Here is a 14395-nt window from a genome sequence, read left to right as displayed (position 1 = left end):
CCATTCTAAAATTGATCTCCCTAACAACTTGCCGCTGGCTAGACCTTACATTGGTTCCCCTTTCACAGTTACCTTTTCCAACCTGACAAAAGAAAGGCATCAGTTTTAGCCATCCCTACTGCATTGCCCCAGAGAATAAAAACCACCTGGGGGCCGAAGGGACAATTCAATTTGTCGGTGTTGATGCTGCTGTAATCACTGAACCAGGGGCTCAGTGTTTATATTTATAAAAATGGAAACCAGATGTGGACTTGATGTTGGAACCTGTCTCATTCTAGCATTATTTAATATTCACCCATAAATGCATAAACTAATTGAAGGAAAAAAAGGGCTCATTCATCTCACTATGAGATTCCTTTCCAGGAAAATTTTACTTTTGATGTTTAATATAGATCACTGTAATTTGTAATATACTTATTTTGTTTTTATCAACTGTGTACTACTAACGATTTTAATAATGCAATCCAAAACAAAACTCGTGACAATTAAATCTTATCACATGAAATGTAAAAATGTATAAAATTCCAGTTTACATGCATATGTTTGTTGCAGAGAAACGTGATAGGATGAGCAATAAAGACCTCTCAAGCACAGAAATATTTGATAGTAGCATACAATTCTGTGGAGGAAGGGGAATAAAAATACAAGTTTAAATAAGAAAAGGAACAATGTAAAATTTCCAACTTAGAGATAAAGTGATTCATATATTTTTTAAGTGGATGATGGTGGCTGGGTATCAAATCTTTAACATTTTGGATTCCATTGGATACACTTAATATAATGTTTTAAATTCTAAATTGTAATTATTTTCAATAGATCAGCAATTACCTCCTTTGTAACTACTCAAACACATACTAAAACATAACAGATACCACCTTAAAAATACTTAAGGAGTAAAAAGTTTTTAAAAATTGTTTTTGGTGTTATGCACAAAAATTTTTGAAAACTGCTGATTTAGGTATCTAATAACATCACACTACAATACCCGGATGCACCTATGTTTAACAGAAGGGCACACTTGCAGAGTCATTTCCTCAGATTTTTCTGATTCGGCTCCCTTCACTTCCCACCACCTCTCACAGTCTCTCATATGCACCTCCAGTTTCCTGGACAGACTCAGCTCCTTCTCTAGGTAATTTTTTTCTTTAGGTGCATTAATACCATTACTTAGGGTAAGGACAAATTCTTCTCTTCCCGCTTTGGTTCTGGAAATGTTCTCTTTGTAGATATTCGCCATCATTTTCTCCTTCTCAAGAGTATCTTGTCTATTATTGGGCCTTTCCTCTCTCACATAAAATTTTGAATCAACTTCTCAAGTTCTGAAGATACAAAAAAGAAGCCTCTTGGGATTTTTATGAGAATTGCATTGAATTTAGAAGGAAATTGTATGTTTAGGATATTGGGCATTCCTATCCATGAACATCACGTATGTTGCAAATTTAAATCTTCTTTAATGTCGTTCAGTAAAGTTTTACAGTTTTTTCCGCATAGGCCTTGCATATTTTTTGTTCCATATATTTTTTGGATTCCTTGTATCTCTTATTGCTATTGCAAGTAATGCCTTAAAAATGTGCCTTCTGTTTGTGCCTAATGTATAGAAATTGATTTTTGTCTGTTGGTTTTATATACAGATACCTTACTAAATTCTCTTATTATTTCTAATAAATTGTAGGTTTTTGGGAGTCTTCTATGTAGATGACTAAGTGTGAATAATAACAATTTTGTTTCTTTTTTTTTCTAATTCTTACTATTCTTTTTACCTGACTTACTCCAGTGGCTAGGGCAGGCAGCCAATACAATGTTAAATGGAAGTGGTGGTAGTGGGCATTCTTATTTTCTTCCTGATTTTAAAGGAAATGTTTCTAATGTTTAACCATTTCTTTAGCTCATTAAGAATGCACTGTTCATCTTGTAACTTTGGATTTATATCCTTCATTCTTAAGCATTAACTCTTCAAAAATTGCCTCTCCTCTGCCCTCTCTATTCTATACTTCAGGGACCGCAATTAGACATAGGTTAAATCTTATTCTATCGTCTTTATCTCCTAACATTTCTTTTATAGTCTCCATTTTCTTGACTCTTTGTGCTGAATTCTAAGTATTGTTTTCATCTTGCCATTTCTTTGTATTTTCTTTGTCTGTGTCCAATTTCCTCTTAAATCCAACCACTGAGTTTCTTTATTTCAACAATTACATTTTTCATTTATAAAAGTTTTATTTTAGTTACTTCCTAAAATCTTCCTGGTCATCTTGGGATATCTTTTGTTGCCTGCCCGTTCATGTGATTCTATCTTTAATTTCTTTAAATATTTTTCATAATTATTTTACATTCTGTAGCTAATCATTCTAATATTTGTAGTTTTTGAGGATATTAATTTGATGTTTCCACTGACATTTACTCATGGTGACTTGTTTTTTTCCTTGTGTTTTGTAACCTTTGATTGGGTGTTTATATTTAACTAATCTCAACTTTCTTCTAGAGAGGATTTGCACACGCTTCTCCTAGGAGCCATAAGGCTCTTGATACCTGAGACCAGATATCCCAGATTCCTAGGTCTGATATAAGAATTTCAGGTACACTTCCTTCTACTTGCCAGTGGCAGAGCAAAACCATTTGTGTGTGTGCACATATAGCTCACACCTCTGGTTTCAACTCAAGATTTTTTTGTTTGGTTGGTTGTTTTTGTTGTTATTCTATTTTTAGTCCCTTAGAGATTCTTATTCTTTCCTGAGATCCCAGCAATGCTACAAAAGTTATATTTTATGCAAAATTTATATTTCATGCAAACTTTTTCAATAGGGAGAGGAACCATTATTCATGAAGTCCACTGTACTCTTGATATAGAAGTCCATAAGACAGGATATTTTAACACCAAAAATATAAGAAGTAGATAATTGCAGAATAAAGAGCAGTCTTAAATTGCACACATTTGGTTTTAAGGGAAACTCACCGTATTATCTTTGTTTTTCTCCTTCCACGAATGTAGCCCCCTGAAAAAGATGCTCAGTGTCCCGACAAGGTCATATGCCCTGATGTCCACTTTGAATGTATCCAAAGAGGAAAATGGAAAAGACAGAAATTTTCAGAGGGTAGAACAAAGAGCCATGGAGAATAAATGGACTGGAAAGCCCCTTCCAGGCCTAATCAAGGAACTTTTCTCTCTCCTTGGGATAGAGGGTCCTTACAATATCTGCCCCCTGGGATTTCACTTCTGCTACAGACCAACACCTGCTATGTCTCCCATTCTTTTTTCTAAATGTGAATAGCTATTGAGGTTCCCCCGAACATGTTTCATCAGTGTGTATTGGATGTTTGGGGAGCAGATGACTTGCCTTTTTAGTTCATAGGATTTTGGTTCAAGAGGAGCCACATCCAGACTTGAAGCACATTTCTCTCTGATGGGGACTACAAGGTATCACCCATAGATCCTGCTCTTTGAGCTTGATGTCCTCACTAAATGGCATTTTTGGGTTTTCTCCTTCGGGGAGGGGTGAGTACATATTCCCTATAGGAAGGATAATGAATTGAATATTTAGTGCCTAGAAAGACTGACTATTGTAATCAGTGACATTCCAGAATATTTCTGGCTTGGTTCACTGCCTCATAGGTGTGCTGGTTTGCAGTTAGCCATGCCTATGAGGCATGCTTTGGCTGGTGAACCATGAGCAGAAGTGTCTGTGCAGCAGCTTTAAGAGCAAGTATGTGATTTGCTATAATTTTCTTTCCCTCTGTCCCAGTGATGGCACGTTTCCAGATAGTGGATAGCCTGGGTTTCAGAGTGAGAGAACTAAAGACAGCTCCAAGACATTTTGTGATGGACATGTTTTAAGAGCAAGAAATATATATTTTCTGTTTTGAGCCTTTGGATCTGGGGATTGTTTGCCACTACAGCATTACCTAGCCCATCCTGATTGGTACAAGTACCAAACTGACAGACAGGATTTAAAGTATAGTCTTAGCCCTGCCACCTAACATCTATGTGCCTATTCACTTGACATCTCTAAACCTAAGTTTCTTCACTTGTGCTGTAGGACTAATAATGCTTCCCCTGCCTGCTTCATAGGCTTGTTGTTGGTATCCAGTACTTGTGAAAGTGTTTGAAAAATGCAAAGCATGTGCAAATACATGCCAGTAGTATCATTAACAACACTGAATTGGTTTATTCCTATCTATAAAATTTCATTCCCAAGAAGAAAACACTAGGGAAGTTATGAAAACTCAAGATTTAAATCGGATAACAGTGGAATGAATGACTTGATAATTTCAGCATGAAGTAGTGATATTTCCATCTGAAGTATCTAAATAACTACACACACCTTCTTTTGTAACCATAAACTTCTTTAAAGAGTTTTCAATGCTTTTGAAATTTTATTCTAAGTTAAAGAGTTGTGACTAGGAAAAATAAAACCAAAGGTAATTTTAGGAAAAAAAAGTTTATTTTGGCCTTAGAAAATATTATATTTGTATTTTGTGTGATATCAAAGTGAGCATTGAGTTGGCTTGCTTACCACGAATTCCAGAGTCAAAGTTATTACCCTACTTTGTTTTCAAACTCCATCTGCCTCTCCTTCACCCTAAAATACTGAGTTCCCAGGGGTTAATGCTTGTCTTCCATTGAGATCACCACATTAGAAAGAATAAATCATAGAGTCTTGTAAAAATGCCTTTCCTATTATTTTCTGAAAACCTAAAGGCAGGAGAACATCCTGTGAGCACTTTCCAGAGCATGTGAGCCTGTTTAGCAGTTCTGCATTAGTTAACGAAGACCGTAAACTGATCACTAAAGCTGTCACTGAGAAGGAACTCTGGGTCTCATGGGACTGTTGTTTTTGGCTTGCCATTTGCTGCGTTATGAGTGGCCAGGCAGGTAGGGTGGAGCTCCATGCTAATTCTATAAAGTGCTGTGTTGACTGGTGCTATCACTGTAATGATGATGATGTGTGATGAATAATTATACATTAAAAACTGAGCTCCTACTCTCATATATAAGACACCTGGAATGGATTACATATCTCTGTCCTTTCTTGTTTTGCATTGAGAAGTCTAGAAGAGTTGAGATTCATTTTCAGCTGTATAAGCTTTATTGATTAGTTATGCTCAATTTAGGTGTTAAATAATAACTAATGCTAAATGAAAGCTTACTTTTTGCTGATCACTGTTATAATTTCTTTCTATCTGTTAACTCTGCCATGAATATAATTTCATTTCTTCAAACCATTTCTTTGTTACTTACAAAATGATAATCATTCATTTATAAAACATGGACTGAATTCTTGAGTTGAAATAAGCAAATAAAGTGTAAAATAGTACATAGTATCAACAAGAAACTTTTTGTCCCTTGTAACTCAAATAATGTGGCTCTGACTTCTTGAAAGGACATTTGTGCATGCTAGAGAATATAGGCATCAGATATCTATCTTTATTTTTTATGTCCTAACAATATCTTCATCTTTTGGAATTTCATTTCTTTGCTTTGTGGATGTTGGTATAACAATGTCACTCTTTCTCCCTAGCATAGTATAAATAAAATCTGAGATTTTACCTGCAGGTTTAATATATATTCCTTAATGTGTAGCTCTAAATACTTTGAAGAACTCTGTATACTAATCATACACTTGATTCATGTTTGAGAAGTGTCTAACCCAAATATTCTTTTAAAATGTTACTGTGCCCAGAAAAATATACTCACATTAAATCAAAAAGACCAGGTAATCTCCCTGCTGAAAGAATTTTCTTCCCAATGCCCAATATCTTATTTTTTGGCATCGTTTTTGTTTAACTGAATTCTACTTTGCTTTTTTGCTTAATAGTTTCTTATGTTCAAGCTAATTATAGAAATTACGTACAAAATTATATGTATTTTATTATCTAAGGTGAAATTAGTTTCTGCTTTTGGACATTACTTATTTCTGAAACTAAATTTACCTCTATTAACTGTGTTTCAAATTTTCCTCTATTAACTGTGTTTAAAATTAATAAAATAAAAAGAATGGTTAAAGAAGTTGGGATTATCATAAATTACTCTTTAACATAATGCAGTTTTAACAAAACTGAGTTTTATAAGTTGAAAATGTCTGTAGAAAGGATTAAAAAAAATTTTAAAAGCCCTTAGTATATCTTACTGATTTTTTTCTATATCTTAATTCATTTATGGGGGAAACAAGCTGATTATTGATTAAGCATGTTCATCACCTTTTATTATTCAAACTAAGCATATTGATCACATTTTATTATTCAAACAAAGTATTTCCCCCTGAAAAAATTTAGATTGTCCCAGAAAATTTATTTTAATAAAATGACTGATTAGATATGTTAAATAAATAGAAGATTTTACCATATGTATTTTGCATATGAGAATGGTTTAGTAATTCTAACCAAATGTACAAGGTAGATGCTATATTATGTTTTTCTAAGGTACAGAATAAAATCTATTGTGTAACAATGTTAGCAAAAAAAGATCTAGGTTGATGTCAATTCTTTATGGCTTAATCAGGTCAGAATTTTTGTGACTATTGGCAAAATGTATTACAGGACTTTCAGAGCAAAGGAGATTCAATCACAGAAATTTTAGAAATTAGAACAAGCCTTAGAGAGTATCTATCTAGTTCTATTCCACAATTTTATAGAAGAGGGTAGAAACAATGTAATCGTTATAAGATGTTATAAAAATAACAAAAGAATTTACTACTTATTAAGTACCTTTAATATGCTCCTGGGGCATATTGGCAATCATTTCCTGAAGATCTTTAGTAATATGATAAATTGCTAGCTTTCATTTGTTATGTGTTTGTATAGACATTGATATATATTACATGGCATCTTGAAGTCAAATTCCTATATCTGGTAAGTGGTTTTCTGACGTGGCCTTTGCGATGACAACACTTACTAAAGGACGTGAATTGGTTGTTATTGGTGGGCTACTACAATATTTTTCCATCATTTTTAAATGACTGCTTATAATATTGGCAGAGGTTTCACCCAGGTAGCAATACATGATTTGCCCAAGGGCCATCTCCTTATGTTTATCAACAGTTATATATGAAAGCCTTTGGCTATGGTTTGTCTTTCCAGTTGTGAGCCTAAAAGTTATAAGTGCTGTTGGACATATAGACAGTTAAATGGAAAAGAAAGAGCAAGAAAGAAAAGGTGCCCGCTACTGAAGATGCTACTGTGCAACTTGTTTGTCTGCCTTCCATCCAACTGTCAGAGTTTATATCAGATTCGTTAATCAACCAGGAGCACAGTGGTCGTGACGGTTGCAATGTCTTTTAAATAAACTGCTTCCTTGACTGCGCTGTGGCACAGCTGCACCGGCCACAGAACAAACACATTCATTCGTCCACTGAGAAAGTCATTTTTTTCTTCCTTGCAGCAGCAACAGAAATTTTTCTCTTCAAAAAGAAAGCAAAATGTAGCTTTTAAGATAGAGCCCTTGAACAATAGTCACATCTCTCCATCTAAAGCCAAGTGTTAGCCTCAGTGTTGTTGAATTCATTTTCAGGTTTTATTGAAGGTTACAGTTAGAAGTATAACCAGACACAGGATTTCATTTGCTGAATTTTAAGTCTTTAATTTTTCAGATGAAAAGTACAACAAGAAGCCTTGCCACCTCCACCCTCAGCCTCAATGCTCTCATATACTTTGTAAAATTCTATATGTTGAATTAAATAATTTCTCAGGGTCATTATTATTTATTTCTATGGCTACCTTTCAAACCTCAAATTAACAAGATTGACATCAAAATGTTATACAACACTAGGTAAAATGCCAGTCTGATGCCATAGTAATCAACTTAAAAAATGAGACTACGAATCTGAATCTATTATTATGATCATCATATTTACGATTGTATGAATATGGTTATTCATTCCAGAATGTTAACAAGATGTCTTTCATGTATCATTAAAATAACTTATGTCAAATACTTGGCTAAATTATTGAAGTACTTTCAATATTAATAATTTCATACACATGTCTAGCAAGAATAACCAGTCAAAATTAATTAATGATCTATTAGGATAGATTATTTCTCTTGACTCTCATTTGCTTTTCTAATAACCAACCTCCTTTTTTCTAAAATAGGTCAACATGAAGTAAGTCCTAGTCATTTATGCTTCTATTTTTTAATAAACCCAAACTGTTTAAAGAAATGAGTGATTCTATTGTAAGTTATTAATCCTTATGGATATTATAAATCATGTTGTCATCCTTTAAATTTGATATGCTCATTTTATCCTTAATTATTGTGTACTAATATGATAATACTGCAGTAATTTCATTAGTTCTACTTCTAATACATTTTGTAAAAATTAACTTATTCTAAAATTAATCATATTTGACTTCATAGTACAAACATCCCTCTCATTAGTACACTATCCATTAGAGAAAACTTATTTTCATGATGTTTAGCTAAAAGTATAAAAGGGGACATTAATGTCTTTAATTTTTTATTTTGTACTCTGGTTTGGATTTTTGGTACACAAATCTCCCATTAATTTAGGTTAGAATCCAAGAGATTAAAAATCAAACTCTTTGACTTTTCTTTTAGAGGAGGATACAATATTAGCAAGAGTCATATTATCCAGCAAGGCATCGTAAGGAATACAGATCTGAAATGTTGAGTAGGAATTAAACCTTCGAATCTTAGGCATGTTGAAGAGATGCTGGGCTTCTGACAAAGGGTAAAGCTCTTCCATGGTTACTATATTTGAGAAAGGTCAGTCTCTGTATGTATTTGCAGAATTTACCACTTCAGTTAGCAATTGCTAAGTTACAGATGAATATTAAAATGGAAAGATAATGTGAAAATAACTGCAGAATAAAGATAAGCAGAATCATTATCCTGAAAACACAATTCCTTTCTGAAAATTCTACCAACCAATTATTCTTAATGTTAAGCTTATCATTTAACTTAATTAGGGTCAATTTCTTTCTCACCTACATTGTTGAAAACTAATATGTATATGTTTTCCTAATGGCTTTGATTTCATAGCTTATGTACCTACTCAAACTATTTCTATGGACTTTAGTATGCTAAATAAATGGTATGCTTAGAAAAGCATGCCATTTTTTAAAGCATTTTCTACATCTTCTAAATATTCTCCCCATTTAAAAATGGAATTGGAGACTGTTTGCTTAGATAATAACTTAATCTTTTCAGTAGCCTTGTGTGTACAGTATGAATTAGAGACTTTGCATAAGATAATAACACCACCAGCAGCTAATGTTTGCTTGGTATTCTTGTTTTGCAGTTATGGTGCTTAGTGCTTTATATGTTCTATCTTATTTAATCCTCATACCCCTGAGGCAGATAAATACAGAAGAGGAAAGGAGGAAGACTCACAAGGTGAGAAACTTGCTTAATTCACATAGCTAATAAGTGGCCAAACTGACTGGGACTTAAACCAGATCTGTTTGATTCTAGAGCTTACTCTACTACCTTTCCAATCGGAATAGAATAGAATAGAGTAGAGTAGAATAGAACAGAGTAGAATACAATACAATACAATACAATACAATACAATACAATACAATACAATACAATACAATACAATACAGTACAATACAAAAGGAGAGCCTGTGTCTGATAGAGTTTAGAGCTGTATGTTTATTGCTATAAAGAAGAAATGTCAAAACTCTGGTCTCTACCAGAGACAAAAGCTTTGGAGAAATGTATTGTGAACTCCAAAAGGCTTCCCCATAACCACTCCCTAATTTGATAAGATTCAACTGGTTAGAAGTGAAAACTGTGAGGAAGAGCTAAGAGAGCTTCGAATATGTTTGTCCCTGGGAAAGGAGTGTTGACGAAACCAAAGACAGGTTAGGGATCCTGGATCAAGAGGACCTGAGCCTCACTCCCGGATAGAGACTGGAGAAGCAGTAAGGCCCCAGGGAGGAAATATCTGTGAGGTGGCTCAGTAAGTAGATTCACTGCAGAAGGGCTCAACAGTTTTGCTTGCCGCTCTGCGTGAACAAAGAAGGATGCCCAGAGGGAAAGGTCCTTGACAGCCGTCCTAGAGCCCAGCAGCTTGGGAGCAGCCTGCGGATCCCAGGGCACCTTGAAAGTGGCACCGAAGTTGCAGAGAGAGCGCTGGACCTGAAGGAACCTTGCAGATGGGCCTGAAGGGACACTCCTAGCAACCTATGTGGCCCTGCAACTAAGGAGCAGGCAAGGCAGTAGCCATCTTAGCAGATGTCACTGGAGGTAGCAGTTGCTGGGGCCAGAGACCCCTCCCGGAAGCAGTGACACTATATAAGACTGCCACCTGAAGGAAGAGGACAAGCCTGAACTGACTGATCACCAATGAAACTTTAAAACTTACTGGAAATATGTAGACCCTGTTCACATAAATGGAATCTTTAAGTAGAAGCTATAATGAGGATTGTTTTTTCTTCTTACTGGTCACCCAAGTGTTCCAACACTAGATTAAAGGGTTTACTTGATTTTGTTCTTTTATTATTTAATCAGTGACATCATCAGCCTGAGGATTTTAAATATTCTGTCAACCGAGGAAAAATCACTACGATTTAAAAAGCAAATATTTATTTGGGCAATTAGAATTGCAATTCAGGAGACATAGATTCAGGTAGAAACCCAAATGTGTCCCACTAGGGAGTGAAAATCAGGGGCTTTTAAAGGCCAAGAAGGGAGGTTGTATTATAGAGAATTTTAATTGGAGTTGGAGCAGAGGGCTAGTCTTGGCTAGACATTGATTGACTATTGATTCTATCTTCAGAACGGCCAGTCTTTGTGATTAGGATGTCATTCTCCTGCTGACTTCTCAAAGAATTGCTTGTAAAACAATTGCCATTTTGGCCCAATCCAAGGTTCAAGACAGCAAGGCAGGTTCTCTGGAAAGACAGCTTTGACTCTGTTTTAAAATGGCTCCACTAAAGTCAATTTTGACAGTTCATTTTGCCAGTTTTGTGGGAGAGGGAGAAGATTTCTGATTATTCTGTTTGCCCACCCCCATCATCCATTCACCGTCTTTCCCCTGCTTTGCAGTAGAGGCCAACCCCTGTGACACGCATCTCCCAGGCTCCTTTGCTGCTGGCTTCTGGCTGGTTCAACCAATGGGTGGCACTGGTAGTAGCTGGGGACAGAGGGGCTGGCATTTCTTCCTCATTCCCTCCTGTTTTGAGTAGTGGCTGTACCAATCTCAGGCTCAGCCTCTATTCCAAGGCTCCAACTGCCCTTGGGCTTCAGTAATATCATCTCTCTCTGCCCTGTTAACCTAAAAATGGACAGCCTTTTGAAAGGCAGAGAGGTGTTTAATTTAGGATCACAGAATTGCAATTCAGGGTACACAGATTCAGGTAGCAACCCAAATACCGTCCCACTATGGAGTAAGAGGCAGAGGCTTTTAAAGGCAAAAGAGGGAGGTTTGCAGTACAAAGAATGTTTATTGGGGTTGGTGGCAGAAAGCTAATCTTGGCTAAACCCAGATTGATTGCTAAGACTAGCTAAAAGGAAGGCAAAAGTTCATCACTATACCAGTAGCAGGTTTCTTAAAATATTCGTCTCTTGACTCAGTTCAAAAATTCATGTTCTTGAAAACACGAATGTGTAAAGGTACGTGCACCTCTATATTCACTGTAGCATTATTCACAATAGCCAAGGCTTGGAAGCAACCTAGGTGCCCATCAAGGGAGGAATGGATAAAGAAGATTTGGTATATATACACAATGGAATATTACTCAGCCATAAGAAACTATGAAATCCAGCCGTTTGTGACAACATGGATGGACCTTGAGGGTTTTATGCTGAGCAAAATAAGTCAGAGGGAGAAAGTCAAATACCATATGGTCTCACTCATAAGTAGAAGATAAAAACAACAATCACATAGCGACAGAGATTGGATTGGTGGTTACCAGAAGGGAAGGGGGGAGGGAGAAAGGCAAAAGGGATGATTACGCACATGTGTGTGGTGATGGATTGTATTTAGTCTTTGGGTGGTGAACATGATGTAATCTATGCAGAAATCAAAATATAATGATGTATACCTGAAATTTATATAATGTTATAAACCAGTGTTACTGCAATAAAAAAATAAAAATAGTAATAAATAAAATTGCAAGACAATAATGCTAAAAGTATAAAAAGTAATAAAAGCAGTAGTAGCCACTAAAAAAAATCAACCAAATGCATTGGTTTAATATTAATATTACTATGTTTATATTAATTTACAACAACACATGGTAACCTGCATGTCTTTTTCCTTCAGTGAATAGCTATGATATTTTAGAAATGAAATTTGAGTATATGATCACTTTTAACTCCCCCTGAAAAAAAAAATATTCATGTTCTGCCCATGAGGACGTGCATAAGATCCATTTCCATAATGGCTTCCTGGCTCCATTTTAAAGCCCTTACACATAAGTGGCTATGTTTGTTTCACATTTCACAGCCCCTTCAGGTGTAAGGGCACAAGTGGCTTCTTCCCCCTGTTGCTGGACCCTGAGTACTTGATCATGCCTTGTTGTTTCCCTTCCCTCTGCTCACATCTCAAGGAAGAGGCCCTTTGTTGAAGATTCTCTTGAATCTTCTGAGTTGGATTCTCTTTCCTGTGGGTATCCTGATTGATAAAAATAGGTATTATTATTTTTTAATTTGAAATTTAGAGTGACTTGGTGGGAGCTAATAGAGATTCAGGTGGGAACTAAAGCTCCCATAAGCCACTCCTTGGTAATGGCCTGGGCATACAGTTGTGAATAACCCAGACATGATTCCTGACCTGATAGGACTTCTAACTAGAATGAAATTTCTAACGTGTAAGGCCTCATTTCTCAAAATGTGGTCCTGCCTCAGATGCACCTGGTATGTTTGTTCAAAGTTGATGCCAGGCCTCACCAGATCTGCTGATTTTCTTTCCACATGGACACTGATATTGAAACTTCTTGCTGTAGCACAACCATTTTTTCAAATCTATAAAGTAAATAATTCATAAAATTATTGTAGTACATTTAAAAACATTTCCATAGTATTACTTTTATTAAAGATAACAATAAACAAAATATTAATACTTGGATATTATGATTGCAAGCTGTGGTCATAAAGTACTTTAAATATTCACTTTTTGGGGGATTACAAAACATTGAGAAAATTTGGATTCACACAACCAGTACATAATGGAAATTCCACTATTTTTCAACCATTCGCCTTACAATCTCAGGATGTTCTTTATTCAGTGAAATAGTGATAGCAGAGGTAACTTCACTCTGTAGTCTTAAGAAAATTGAGTTAACTTACATACATGGTAACAGGTAGCAAACAAGTTAGGTAAAAAACAAGTTAGGTTTTTTAAATGATAGTTTTAAAAATTATTGGGCAAATGTTTAAGAAGAGAAATTTGAATCAAATATTTCTGAAAGTACTTCTGTGGAACTCCAGGGTTGGTGAGGGGCACTACCTGAAAGCTACCATACTGGGCACTATTTCAGACTTTGCTCTGTCTACTTAAGATAAGACAGTGATTTAGCAATACTTTTGTTAAGCTGATCAATAGAGTCAGCAAATTTAGATTAAAGCAAATGCATTGTGTTTTTCTCTGGGCAATTAACTTACTAATTAATAACTTAAATCATTCTGTAAAAAAATTAAGCTGTTAATATAGGGATAGGGTATGAGGCTAAAACTAATAGAAAAGACTTGTCTAAATATTTTTAAATTCTTTATTTTGGTCAATATTAAACATAATCCAAAGTAAAGAGAATAATTTAATGAATTCTCATGAACTCATCACCTAGCTGCAAAACTATCAAATCGTAACCAATCTTATTTTACCTAAGTTGCCCCCCTCCTTCCAGCCCCAGCTGTGGATCAGTTTGAAGCAAATCCCAACAGCATGTCATTTCTTCTGAAAGTATTTCAGTAGGCTCTCTAAAAGATAAAATCTTTTTTTAGGAACATAACCACAATCTCATAATTCCAATAATTCCTTACTATCATCAAATATCCAGTTAGTGTGTTTATAGTTCTCTTATTGTTGCATAATATTTTAATTTTTTGTTTGTATTAATCAGGGTCAAATATGTTCCATACATTGCCATTGGTTGATATGACTCTTAAGTCCCTTTTAATCTCTTTTTCTCTTTCTTGCAATTTATTTGTAGAAAAATCCAGGTCGTTTGATCTATAGAATTTCCCACCATGTAGATTTTGTTGATTGCATTTCCTGTTCCTCTGCCCTCTGAATTTCTTGTAAATAGGTAGTTGAATCTAGAACAGTAGTTCTCAGTGGGGGGCAATTTTGCCCCCCAGGAGACATTGGTCAATTCCTAGAGACATTTCTGGTAGTCACAATGGAAATGGAAGTCACAATGCACACTGGCATCTAGCAGGAAGAGACATCCTACAATACATGAGACAAACCCCTCCCCCAACAAAGAATTATCT

The sequence above is a fragment of the Ceratotherium simum genome, chromosome 6 (assembly GCF_057802395.1).
Source record: "Ceratotherium simum simum isolate JZ-2026a chromosome 6, ASM5780239v1, whole genome shotgun sequence".
NCBI classification, from domain to species: Eukaryota; Metazoa; Chordata; class Mammalia; order Perissodactyla; family Rhinocerotidae; genus Ceratotherium; species Ceratotherium simum.
The sequence above is the reverse complement of the archived record's forward strand: the minus strand, read 5'-3'. Positions refer to the sequence as shown.